The sequence below is a fragment of the Formica exsecta genome, unplaced genomic scaffold (genome assembly GCF_003651465.1).
Source record: "Formica exsecta isolate Colony F162 unplaced genomic scaffold, ASM365146v1 scaffold228, whole genome shotgun sequence".
NCBI lineage: Eukaryota > Metazoa > Arthropoda > Insecta > Hymenoptera > Formicidae > Formica > Formica exsecta.
The window spans coordinates 620459-635128 of NW_021849573.1; positions in this window are offsets into that span (position 1 = coordinate 620459).

The following is a 14670-nucleotide window of genomic DNA, read 5'->3' on the forward strand; positions in this document are numbered from 1 at the left end:
CCATGCTGAAGCTTAATGAGTTATATTTGCTTGCTTTATAAGCATTATTTATTAAATCGTTGTGTTATTAATAAAAATATAATCCGGTTACACTTGACTCGGACAAATTATGCAAGATATATTGTATATCTATACATTTATCATCGAGAATTATCCGACTGCATTCAATTTCCGACTCTCAAGCTGTAATAATTAAATAACTATACATCTCGATATCACTATTTTCACGAAGCCCTTTATTTCCATCATCGCGCGCATAAGGCAAATATGCGTGCGTGCCAACAAGAGTATGCCCACGTGTCTCAGGGCAGATTCAATTAATCAAAGCTGAGTCGCTGGCGGCCGGCGCTGATTGCTCTTGCGATGCACTTAGTCGCGTACACGTGATTACACGCTGTGAGATAGACAGATGAGGCTACGTGCCTGTAGTTAATCTTCCATATGTCAAACGGTACGAACGGCATGAAGTGGAAGGTGAGGAGATATCCGCGCCGCGGACTTGGTGTACATACATGAACGACGCTCGTATCGATATAGCCGGGCATCTTTGCACGAGGTAACTCCCGTAACTGCTATGCGTGAAGAGTTCGTGACTGCCATACGCGCCGATGCAGGTAGATGTGTCACATGTAGGAATGGCATTCCGAGCTCGGTGAGCAATTGTAATTGATGCGTACAACAAAAACAGCTGTAGAATTCGATTTTATCGCCTCGTTCAAGGATGCATAAAATATGCGAAATAATAAAAATTTATCGTGTAAGTTATAATTTAATTTTGAATCGAAGGGAGTTAGCTGATTGTCATCTTCTCGATACTTTGTACTGATGACACGCGGTAATCGAAATCGTAGACGACGACTGACCGTACATAATAAGAAAGCGCGAGCGCCTTGAGTACGTGTTCGTCAACACGTATCAGGCCAGGAAATCACGATCACGAACGCTTTAGCGCACTATAACTTGACGTGGCGCCAATGACAGTTAATTATTCGTCGGGAAGAAAACATTAAGAGTTGTCACTCGTTCTGTCTTTTTAAAAATTTCGCCGAGAATCGTCACTTTTTCTCGAAATTCTCTAAGTTTGGTAACAGAGAATTTATAAAAAAAAGAAATGTACAGAATAAAGATTACAAATTATGTCTTTTCGATTTCACTGGTAATGGAAAGAAATTATAAAATAGTAGCACGCGAACAGGATTTCTCTCATATTTCGCGGCGATCGAATTTGCCATCGTTTCCGCATTTAATATATCCGTTGCTTGAATACGGGAATACCTAGTCGCTACGAACGAAGGGGTCAACGAGGGTCGCGAGAGAAAAGCGAATCGAGGAGAGATGACGTAACGGAGACATAGTGCTGCCAGAAAGAGGAAAGCGCGATAGAAAGGCATCGGAGCGCACCGGCGCCCTGCCTCGGCTCCGCCGAGGCGCCGGCGTCACTTCCGCCCTTACTCCTATTCCCACCCGCCGTCTCGTCTCGCAACTCCGTTCCCGCGGTTCCTATCTCGATTCAGGCTGCCGCTTGGAATCGCAGAGCCTTGAAAAAAGGAGCAAGAGGAAATATACACCGACTGCCGGCGTCGGTAGGCGTTGCCCTCGCCGCGCCGGGCGCACTCGCCAGAATCGCTCGCGCGACTACGACCGGCATACTCCGGCCACCAATAAATAAATATGAGATGCATCGGCTAAACAGTTCTCGGGTTGTTGATCTCCTGTGCGTGAGACTTGTATAAATCGCTCTTATGCTCTCTAGCATCCATGTCGCATGCACCGTCGTGTGTGCGCGTAAAAACTTTGTATCTCGATGCGGTGTCTCTTCCAGCGCGCTTTCCGGAATTTCGCATCGGAGTACATTTCATCTGATCCGTATATCGTGATCCGATCGTATTGCGCAACCGTGATACGGCGATGAGTTTAAATATCGAGAGAGCGCGCGACGTCTTTCCAATTATCTCGTTTCGGAACCGCGATATTAACGCGGGTCTCTATTTAGGCGGACCATTACCTCCAAATTTCTTCGCGAATTTCTCGGAACTCATTATTTGATGGCACTCTATGTGCACGTGACGCGCATCGTAATAATCTTCCCTGTTTCCGTATAAGCCATCGCCCACGCATCTCTTTCCCCGAAAAAATAATAAGCGAGAGGGTTGGAGCCCGAGATACACGACATAGGAGACGGGAGACCAGGGCTGACAGGGATTCATAATTTCACGCGGGCTTATTGCAGTCGGTTATTTATCCTCTCTCCTCATCGTGCATGCAGCTCTCGCCTAAGACTCGCGGTTCTGTTCTGCCTGCGGTTTTCGCCTTCTTCTCTTCTCCCTCTCGCTCTCCTCCCCTCATTCCACGTCTCACCGCATCGCAGTTTCTTCGGCGGATGAGTCATGATACGTCCAAAGTAATATCGCGGTTTAATTTAGCATAGATCATACTATACATTGTTTTGCAACGATTATGAATCGATTATTCGATTTTGGTCACCACACGCGAACACTATAGATATGTCAAAGTCTATTCTCGCCACCATCGTATCGTAACAAAGATAATAATGAATGCGTCATTTTTCTACAGTCTCCTCTTTCTCTTTTCGACTTGTTCATGCGACAAAATTGTGTATCGGTTTAACTTTCCGACAGGACAAGTGTTGATTTACGATTCTCGCAGGCTATATATTTCACAGTTATCTGATTTAAAACTTTGTATTAAACTTTCTCTGAAGGTTAAATCCCTTCGGGATTAACAAGGACCACTGGCGTGGCGTCGAGTTTTTGGTTTCTCAACGCGTATTCGTATTTTGATGGAAAATAGTCGCTGTTTCACGCGAGTTAGGAGAAGAATATTTGCGCCGACACGACAGAGAGAGAAAGAGAGAGAGAGAGAGAGAATCGCGAATGCTTCCAACCAGATTTCCCGGCCAGTATCCGCCGGCGATAGGAATATTCGGCCAGTTCGGTGGCCAGATAGTCCCTCACTCGCCGCCCGCTCGCTTGAACACGGAGGATAATCCTCGTGGATTATTGCGGTATCACGTGGGTCCATACGTGCTCACGGGTAGGATGCCCTAGGACGTCGTATTTGTATGCCGTGGAATACACCTACGTGTTTGTATCGCACGGCTTCTCCATGGAAACCCTTGCTAGGGGCCGGGCCTGCTGCGATACCCTAATTCCTAAATCTGTCGCCATAAGTCCTCGTTACAATAAATAACCCGACCGGTGTGTGTCTGAGCTTGCGTCTCCTGCCTCTCTCCTATCCTCCATCTCTGCTCTATCTTCTCCTTCTTCTGGACCATCTCCCGCTGCTTTCTCTGAACTAGCTTTAAATAAGCCTACTTGCCGCGTTCGTATGGCTCAATCGCTCCGTGAAAAACACACTTGATCGTACATGATTTTTTACTAATTTGTTAGCGAGAAATATGCTTCATATTATATAGATTGAAATATTTCTCTTTGATATATTTTTTTTTTTTTTATTGTCAATATAAAAATAATATGTAAATGAGATCAATAAATTGATAGCAAAATGTAATGAGTAAGATATTTACATTAGTAGAGTCTTTTTATTTTTTTTTTTAATTTATTTTTTTCTTCTTTTTAATCTTGCAATATTCAATTATTACTTAAGATTTATATTTCATGTAATCGGTACTTTCGATATTCAGCTACCGCCTTTTAGGCTTGTTGAACACATTGCTGCTCTGATTTACATTACTTTTATCATGTCACGCTTATTGCATCTTACACTAAAAGCGGACACACACAAAAAAAAAGTATGGTGGGCGTGAAATAATACGATCGATAAATCCTAATAAATGTCTACCTGCCTCGGGCAGACATATATAAATAAAACGTCGGTATTCGAAGAGCGTGATCAGGCGCATTCTATCCGTGTGTGCGTGGTCACGTGCGTGGCCACGCATGCGCTACATCCAACGATGCCATACAGCTTTATCATGGGCGCCACAATATACGATATATATATAGTGTAGCACGTACTAATTGCAATAGCAACCCGATTCAAGATTTTTCGCGAAGTATCTTGGGGATGCAAGAAAAAAATGGAAAGCTTATAAAAGAGTGATTGAATACAAATCGCGGCATAAATGTTCATCAAAAGAATTTTCTGCTAGGAAAATATATGTGATAACTTTTAGATATCATAATATAATAATTAAAAAGCACTCATGTTGAAAAAATGAAAATACATCGTACAACTTTAATAATTGTGTACGCAATGTATATTATTTTTCGCTCGTGCACAGATGATTTATTAGAGATGAAAATTTGCAAATGTACAACAAAAGAACCAAAAGTTTTGAAAATATTTGAACTATCTTGCACACATTGGAAATAATGCATCTTGCAATAGCGCGTTATATCGATGATTCAATTGGAATATTTACGCGAAAAGATGATAAGTGTCGCAAGAAAAAAAAGTCCGCGTGACTTTATCATGAAATCGCTGTAGGAGATATCAGTAACGCGAGCTCAGTTGCAGTTGCAGCAATGCGAAGATGCATCTAGAATAGCGAAGAAAGGAAAGAGAGGGTAGACAAAGAAGAGGACGGTAAAGTTGAAATCGCGAGAGGAGGAGAGAGAGAGATGCGTTTCGAGAGTGTATGAGAACGAGTCGTTAAGGGGCGGGAAAGATGGCGTAAAGGGGGTACGAGGGGGTCAGGAGAGGTGACGGCGGCGAGGGGGGAGGTGGCATAGCGGAGGATGAAGGCGGTGGGGGTGTGCATTGCGGATTTATTCCCGCCAACACATTCATCATGGCGGATTTAGCTGAACCCGTAACGCATTGCCGTGGATATATATCTGCTTCCATCCCTACCCTAACTTTCTCCCTTCTCCGTCCTTTACCCCTCCACCACCTCATCACAATTCCAACCGAATCCTCGCCGGTATATCCTATATTCTGACAAAACCTCTCTTTTTCAATGACTCCCTAACTCTTTCCGCGATACGTGAAGCGAAAGGATACTGGATCGTTTACGATGCTTCGAGTATTACGTTTCGCTATGGCATATTTTACTTACACCGCAATGTAAAAGTAGAAATATATATATAATTACGTTGCGTTAATAAGTAACTTAATCATCTTCGTGTAATTATCGCTATTCGAGAACACTTTTACGAATATTTCATAATTTGCATCGTAATGATAAATCTGGATGGGAAATTACATCAAAACAAGCTACATATATGCGCACTTCTTTTCCTTCTCGTTGACCATTCGCGGCAGAAACAGACCATAAATAGCTCTTTAATAAATCTTTGGTGTGCTATCAGCAGCTGATCGCAATGCATCATGGCGTCGCGTTGACAGACCCCTCTAACTACTCTTCACCCTTCGTCCTCGTGCCATCCCCTCTCTTCTGCTCCGCGTAGATACGATATTACGGGGATTGGTATAAATCTATGGCTCATCCATCTACATTTTATCCCCGGAGAACCAAGACACCCACGTAGAGACGCGTGTACAAGCACACGGACGAGCCGAAACGTGCACAAATACCGTCAAAATCTTCCTTCTTCTCTGCTCCTCATATCCTGAGGGTCCCTATTCGCCCTTCTCCCTCGAGACGGTTCAAATCCGATCTCCAGCTCAACCCCACCCCCTTCTCCTTCGCCTCGCTCGTTCCACCTGCTCTATCGAGATTCCAATAGCGGCCTTATCGAAGGCTTTGTACGATGAGGGATCGCAAGCTACCCAGGCACTTTCCGCGCGGTCCTCATGATATTTCACATTTATTATCATATTTCAGATATTCACAATCCATTCTTTATCAAGTCAAGACGTTATTAACGAAGTTGCGCGAAAGAAATTCGTTGAAAATTCTGCACTCCAAAATGAAAACGTAAAAAATTCTCGTCAAATGCAACGTTATTACAAATAATAAATTACTCGACTATAATAATAATTTATTGAATTAAATAATATAACAAACACATTTAATATATGCTTTAATTAATCGTTTCTTTCGTATGACTGATGCATACATGTTTTTTTTTCGTGAGAAGAAAAAATATACTTACAACAATTCTTCTAACGTATATAAATATATTAACTGTACAATTACACGAATATTTTCTACACACATTAATTGAATTATATTTTATTCAACTCCGAAAGCTGATACTGCCAACTGGTGATGATTCATAAATGATGAGAGTCCAGACAATTCCTTGACGCCATTCTGTAAATATATACAGAAGGTAGCGCATTAGCTCAAAAAAGTTTTCCTTTTATTTTTCAGAACACTGTAAAAATTTGTTCGTCTATTTACTCATCGCATTGAATCCAAATCGAGTGCTAGTCTACATTAGATGTTCAACAGAAACACACTATTACTTAACAAAACACTTTATCCTATATGAAAAAAGATACATAAAATTCAACTCCTAAAGAGTTGATTGCAAAGAATTAGAAATTAAACATACGCTCAGTACAAGAAATAAAATCACACGATGCACTAGTATTTGACCGCATGCTCGAGTAGCACTGAGGGGTTATCTTCCAAAAATCGACAGTTAAAAGGGTGGGAACGTTACGAGATAGGAAAAACTTGCTTCGACTTATTCCCCCGTTGGTTTAACAAAGTGCGATCAACGGCGGGATAACAGCTGCTCCGAGTGGCCCTTCCGGTGAGAACGGGGAGAAACGGAACGTTTCAAAGGTCTCCCTTCTCACCCCAATGCCTGTCTCTTCCTCTCTACGCCAAGTATGGCGCTTGTCTCTCGCGAAGATGGCTTTTGAATTTCGATTTAATTCGCATGTCGCAAACTGTGGCGCGCTCTTGAGAGATTTATCGTGGAACTTTTTAATTCTATATATTTTATGTAAAATATAGTCGCTAGTAGTCATTCTTAACTGCATTCTTATTTTACGTCCGCGAAACGTTCTACCGGAGATTTATATCGGAGGAAAAAGAAAAATTGTCATTTCTTACTGCACAAATAAGTTATTCGCAGAGGACTTTTTACGCACAAAGTCAAGTCACTTCGTTGCGCGGAAACGTGGCACTGATACACCTCCAAACAGTACGACGCAGTTTCTTAACTTTTGCTTTCGTCATCAAACTTTCATGAGGCACCGAACGTCAAGCAAGAAAAACTCGCCGCGAAATTACCAAGGGCCCAGAGCTCGCTTCGGAAGCTACAGCGCGGGGAAGAGGGTAGGAATGAAAACTAAGCAAGACATGGCGAGGAAGAAAGGAAAAGGAAAAGAAAGAAGAGGTGTATCCCGACCCAAATTCTAGAGACGAGAAAACTTGGCTCGTCAATCTGCAGCCGGAACGAAGAAAGTTCCGGTGCGAGGACAAACGCTTGTCCTTTCGTTGTGTATCTTTGATACTTACTCCACGACTGTACATGATGTTCGAAGCTTTTCGTTTTCTTTATTTGTGATAGAATACACTGTGGCACGGCATATAATCTCGTACGCGTTTCTCGTTATATGTCGCGAACGCGCGACGCGAAAACGCTGAATCGTATCAGTCGAAAAGCGAGAGATTAACGGCAAAACTTTGGAGGCTAAAACAGTGATTAAGTGCCGTTCACCAAAATCCAGTATTAAATTCGTAATAAATTCGGAAAATATCGGGAATACGGACTAGGACTCGTAAATAACGTAGTTTAAAGTGGGAATTCATTCATGTGACATTTATTCACGCAGATAGAAGAGATTGCCACTAAGAAAAACTACAAGAGATGATAAAGCACGATTCTAATTGCTTGCTTACGAAAATTCCCAGTTCGTTTACTGCTCCACGAGAAATGTCAGCGACATTGCGCATATTACGAGCGAGATATGACAAGAATATGCAAAAAAAATATGATGGTCTAGCATACAGTATTTCTTAAATATAAAAAATGAAAAGATTTTTAATTTTCAATACGCGATCTTTTATTATATTACTCTTGTTTATATCTATAATAAAATTGTTGTGTATGGAAATATCAATCTAAATACAATCAGAATATTTACGCATTAAATTATAAAAAAATTTAATGAGAAAATTGTTAAAATGTCAAATTGGGCGTTGCCAGCGTCGACTGACGAATGTAAATGCCGCCATCTTCAAAGGGTTCTATAGTAGATCAAGCGACGTAGTATCAAAGAGCGGGCACGGAATATATGCCGAGATTCGGCCAAATCATTTTTCATGACAGACGAGCGAGATTTCCAACACAAAGAGGCCCGTAGCTTGCGCGTAGCCGCGACGGCGACGGTCGTCGCTCGTATCTCACTCCGGCCATCAGTATTTTCTAACTTGTCTCATGGATTCCCTCCCGCACGTGCTCTCCTCACTGACGTAAGTAACAACATATATAAAAGTAAGTGACTCCCTCTCTCTCTCTCCCTCTCTTTCTCCTTCGACTCTCTCTTTCGACTCTCTCTCGCGGGGCGGTGATACAGGGTTCTCCTATCTGCGGAGTCTATCGGGCAGTAAACAGCGTGCGGCAGATAAGGCGAGAGATATATTATAGACTCCGTCCCGTCGCGTATACGGGTGTATACAGAACGAGAGGCTGTGTGATAGCTGGCTGGCTCTAGTAGCCAAAGCCCGCGACGCTAGAGCACGGAGAGGCGCGCGACGCTCTATATATTTCGCTTCTTTTTTCGAAGCCCGGGCTTCGTTCTGGTAAAAACGCCGCCGGCGTCTGAATACTCGCGCGCGGAGGACGGAAGTCGGTTTGCAAGCCAAGCATGGGGCGGCGGCGCCGAGCAACCCCTTATTTTACTCCTTCCTAGTCGGTGGCCCAAGTAGCTGCCTCTCTCCCTCTCCCCTTCCGCTCTCTTCTCTCTTTCTCTCTCCTCGCTACCCGAGGATCGACTCGACCATCCCCGCTCGTCGTCCGGACCCGGTTCACCGTCCTCTACTTTAACTTCTTTCGCTTCTCGATCTTTTTCTTCTTCGGCCAATGCTCGAATGCTCGATGCTGCGATACATCACGTGCACGCTGTTGCCAGTTGACTTTCTATCTCTCGCTCCTTCCCTCCCTCCCTCCCATCCCGCTTTCCTTCGGCACAGACACGGAAATCTAACTCCGAACTCACCAAACGAACATTTATCCTTTCTCCTTTGGCCAACTGCCATCTATTCGCAGATTGAAACTTCTTACTGTTAGTAGGCTTCCGCGATAAAGGATTGAACAAAAAAAAAAAAAAAAAAAATTGCGCTTCTTACAACTGCAATTCGTATTATTTCCCGTGTGAATGAAATCCATTACCGTGCGAAATTATCCTCGCTGAGTATTGTTACAGTTTAGAAAATAGTCGCAGCTTTCGTCACAGTCGCGGTCGCCGCGGCATTTGTACGAACAATTTTCTATACGAAACGTTGAGGGGGAGGGAAAGGGTTATGCTTTATTTCAGCGTTATTTCAAAACGATGCCATGCTGGGGGCAAGTTATTATACCGCTGTCAGCCACCGCAACACCCCACGTTGATCTGCATAACCATCGTGGTCTCTCCCCTACAGAGCGCTCTGGCCGTAGTAGTAAGACCGGCCCTTTGCCGTGACTCGAGATCTCACTCAATAGAGAGGCGCGGCTATCAGCCAACCGCAAAAGCGATTACAAATTAACGTGACATTTCTTCGCGCTTTAATATGAACTCCCGTTACATTTCTCATCCCTCTTGCGCACACCCTTCCTCGCTCCCTGGGGAGCGAATGCGATTATCGTGCCTTTTGTTTCACAATTGCAGCTACTTCTCCGTTTTCTATCCGGAGGGAGAATGAATACCGTTTATTTTTGTTCTTGTCCCCTTGCGTCGAATTTAGACCGAGGTAAGGGTGATGGCTCGTCTGCCATTTTGTATTAACGTGTCATTTTATAATAATCTTAGTTGTATGAGAAATTTTCTAGAGAGATCTCGGGAAAATGCTTTTTTTTGAAAGGTATTAAAGGCTGAATTCTATCAACATCGCGATAATTAAAAAAATCAGTTACTATAATGTTAAAGTTAATACATAAAAGGAACGCTTTAAATATAAAATGATTTGTTCTCTCATACAATAGATAGATAATGGATAAGTACGATAGTAAATAAAAATTAATATTTTTTAAAATATATAATAAAATATGTTACAAATATTGCATTTAATAATATGATGAATTATTAAACTTAAAATGTATATCGAATTTTTTTGAAAGTATATCTCACAGTGTATGTGTTCTATGAAAACTTATAAAAAGGGATACTTAACCAACTTTTTTTTTAAATTTAATCTATCTAACAAAGCAGCAGCAGATTTGTGCTGTGAAGAAAAGGAAAAATACTTGTGGCGTGTAAAATAAGCCGACAAAAAGTTATCTCCCACGTAGACCTAGATTTACGAGATCCACGGTTCGTTTCAAAGCCATGTTAAAAGTGGAACAACCTTGTAGAGAGAGCGAGAGAAAGAGAGAAGGTGTCCGACCTATTTCCCTCCAATTCTAGGGAAATGCAGTTCCGTTTTTTCGAACAAGAAAAAAATTTTCAACGCGTGACTGCCCGATCACTGACATTGTCATGCTTCCGCAAACATTTTTTGGTTAGTTAGTCCCGTTAAGTCACGGATTATTATAGTTTCAAAAAGCAAAATACGCATTTCTCTATAAACCTCAAGGTTTTTGTAGTAAACTAAAATCTTGATGAGAAAGACTATAGATATAATTCGAAGATCTCCAAGGTTCTCTACTATTGTAGGAAAATCTCGAGGTCGTGTTACCGCGATTTAATCTAATCTCATCCGTTCCATGATGCCCATTACAATACATCAAAAGATATTTTGATATATATTTTTAATAATCAATAGAGGCATAATAAAAAAGAGTAGCTTTTACATTTGATTTTTATGTAACATGCAAATATTATATTACATTATATTATATTATAAATTTGTTACATTAATTTTATAATATGAAAATAGAATTGATACAATGAAGGTTTTGACTTAAATTAGCTTTTTTATATGTTTATCTATTATGTTTTATTTTATATATGTTAGTTTCTAGTACGTTAATTTAAAAAATTAAGAATAGATGACATCAAACACGCACATACAAATCTTCATTCTACTTGATTTTTTCCACAGAGCTCGCGTTTCTAATTTCGTGAATCTATAAAAATACCGAGACATCGCTTCCAAGTATTATCCGAGATAAAATTGTCTCTCGTATATTTAGTGGGAGATGTTCTCGATGTAAATACTGAAAGAAACTGACATCACCTAGAAAACGCTTTGATCTCGTCATCTAGACACTTAAGATGTCAAAGTCCTTATTAAAATAATTTACGATTCATACACGCGCAGAGAGAGAGAGCTTTGCTTGGAAATTTTACTTTGTGCGCAATTATACAATGCACTGCATGCTTTTATGATTAAATTTTGCAAGTTTAAACAATAGTATTTATTTATGAAGTCTTTTTCTAATTTTGATAAGTTAAAGTAAAATAAAAACAAATTAATATACTCCATGAATTAAAATTCGATATATATGTACGTATATCATTTAAATTAACTACAAATATAAAAATGGTAAATTTAGATTATGCAGTCGAAAACGTGAAATTAAATCAACAATTAATTCCTAAAGGATCAGGAACAGCCAATAGCAGCTGGACGTCGCCGTTGTCTTGAACGGGGTTGTCCAACCAAGAAATAATACAAGTGCACTAGGCAGAAGAGACCAACCTACCCCTTACTATCCGCACACCCGTCGCCCGCAGATAAATCTTCCCGCCCTCTAATTGGCCTTCCCTCCATTTCCTCGGCCCATACCCTCGGTCTCGACCTGTTCCTTCTTCTTCTCTCCCTCGCTCCTGTACCTCCTTCTCTCCGTGTCCTCCTACCCTCTCACCGTTCATCTCATCTCTCGGTTTCTCTTCCCTACCTTCCCGGGCACGGCTCCAGGGAACGTTCTCACCCTATGCGCCACCACCCTTCCCTCCCACCATTCATCTCTAAACCGGCGAATTATTAGAATTATTAGACATTATATTGGCCGCAAAATGTCCGTTAAACCGCCAGAACTCAATTGTAAATTAAGATTTCTGATAATGCCGTGAGATGTATGCGTTCAAAACTTAGCAGCTATTATTAAAGTTTCAGATTCGTATATTGGTAGACGAGATTTGTTCATAGAGCGAATTTATTCAAAGAAATTATATCGTCTTATATAATAAAGAAATAGTGCAGAGACAAGAACACAAATACTATATATCTATTGATTTCGTGAATGAAATTAATTTCTATTTGGCAGGATGTATCGTGAAACTTTTATCTCATTTTGTAAATTGAAATATGTTCAAATATTTTAACGAAGAAAGACAATGTTTTATATACAAAACAATTACAAAATAAAAAAGACTTTGCCCCCCCCCCCTTCCTTCCCAAATTTAATATAAACGAAACTTAACTAGCCTTGCCGAAATGCATGGAGGTGCATGATTTGTGCTCAAATCGAAAATGATTCAGCACTCGTGAAAATAACAGATACTAACCGAGAGTTACGAGCGCATCGTTACGAATACGTGTAATATTTGTAGCAGCAAGAGAGTAACATCAGCGAGGCTTTCGCATAGTTTCTCTTTCTCTATCCTACACGTCCGCTCTCTCTATCTCTCTTTCGGCCAACCAACCGCCTCACAGTTCGTTTCCGTGTTGTTACATAATACACGCTGCGGCGCGGTTACGGTGGATGAGGGATGAGGTGCTGCGTTGCCTAATAACCTCCCCTTTGCACAACACCCCCTCAAACCCAACTGAATCCTCCTCCGACCCCCGTGTTATACCAAGCGCGCGGGATACGATGGTATTTGCGAGCGGTGCATGCAACTACGGGCAAACCACCGTGCAAGAGCACGACGATATAGAAACACCGTTAGAACACCACTGACAAGAAAGAGAGAGAGAGAGAGAGGGAGAGATAGAAGGGAAGGGAGGAAGAGAGTATCCGAGGGCACCAGGTTACGGAGAGAGAAGCGTGAAGTAATTATATGAGGGCGGAGCACGCTAGGCTCATCTACACCTAACACATTCATATCAGTCGGCCCGAGCCAAGGAGCTGCTGAAACGTGAAGCTCGTACATCAGGATTTCGTTGCCGGGATAGTAGACTCCTCGAGGAGTATAGCAGAATGAGTTTTCGCACGGCCCAACCCATTGCTGGAAAATTCCTTTTGTAGAACGAAAAGATAAGAGTTTTTAACTAGTGGCACGCGTGCGTACACTTGTGATATAACACAGCATAAAAAAATATATTGTAGGAACTAAATATACAGGAGATAAATTTATAATTATAAGAGAATTTCAAGAAAGAGATACTGAGTAAAAGCAAAAGATAATCTATTTAAGACACGTCAAGTAGCCTCACCGCAGCGTCGAAACGCGCGCAAAATAAAATCTTTTACAATATATAGCCGTCGACAAAAGAAAAATCATCGCGCGGCGAGATAGAAGAGAGGCGGAAAGATTAAAGAAGCGAAAGAAAAATGGTGCGGATGGAGGAGAGAGAGAGAGAGAGAGAGAGAGAGAGAGAGAGAGAGTAGCGTTATACATTTAAGTAGATACACCTATATAGAGGGACTTACTGGGATTCAATTACCGCAACGTCTGCAAAGCACGCTATTCCCACACCCTTAAAAGACTACCCCTCGCGTTGTGCGCGCGTCCCCATCTTTCCATCTCCTCAAGGAGAGAGAGAGAGAGAGAGAGAGAGTAGCGTTATACATTTAAGTAGATACACCTATATAGAGGGACTTACTGGGATTCAATTACCGCAACGTCTGCAAAGCACGCTATTCCCACACCCTTAAAAGACTACCCCTCGCGTTGTGCGCGCGTCCCCATCTTTCCATCTCCTCAAGAACGAACAGGTGCTCTTGCGCCTGCTGTAAATTGCTCCCCCTGTAATCCAAAGTAAAGCGGTCGTTTTATCCGCGCCATGGCGAGATGGATGCCTCGCTACTCGTCTTTTCGCGTAATAGATTGTAGCTACGCAGCTAATGCCCTACCCCTTCTTCCCGGTTTTGATCAAATTTATATTTTTTTACCACCTAGAAAACGTATTCTTTATTTATTCGTTGGTAAATGTTAATATATTAAACGTTCAAAAATAAAATCTTTATTTTACACCGTAGAATTAAAAATATCGCGTATTTGATTAGATGAGGATATAAAATTAATATACACTTTACAAATTATTAATTGACGGTATACAATATATTTTCAAAATTATTAATTAAAATAAAAGTATGTGTAAAACATGAAATTTAAGATCTTTATATCTACATAACGTAAATGTTGATACTATATATACATTTTTGTTCCAAAATAATATATTATTTTATATAAATAAAATTTTTTTTATCTGAAATAAAATGCGCTTTAATATAAAAGCTATACGGTCGGATCTCCGAAATGTGTGATTTTCGAAAATCGGAGTCAGCTTTACGTTTAGATTAAGGAGCCAGGGATCTCACGAAGTTATAACTAAGGATCAGAGAATAGGAAGTGTTGCGTGAGGCCAATAGCAAACTTACGCCTAGATCGGTTATGTACCTTCGTTCGGTTCGAACATAGGTACATAATTCATCGGGCGTGCACCATTGTCGGGAGCTTCATTAATACAAATGGCGTCTGCTGAATTCTGCCCTCCCCTCCCCCCCCCGTCCC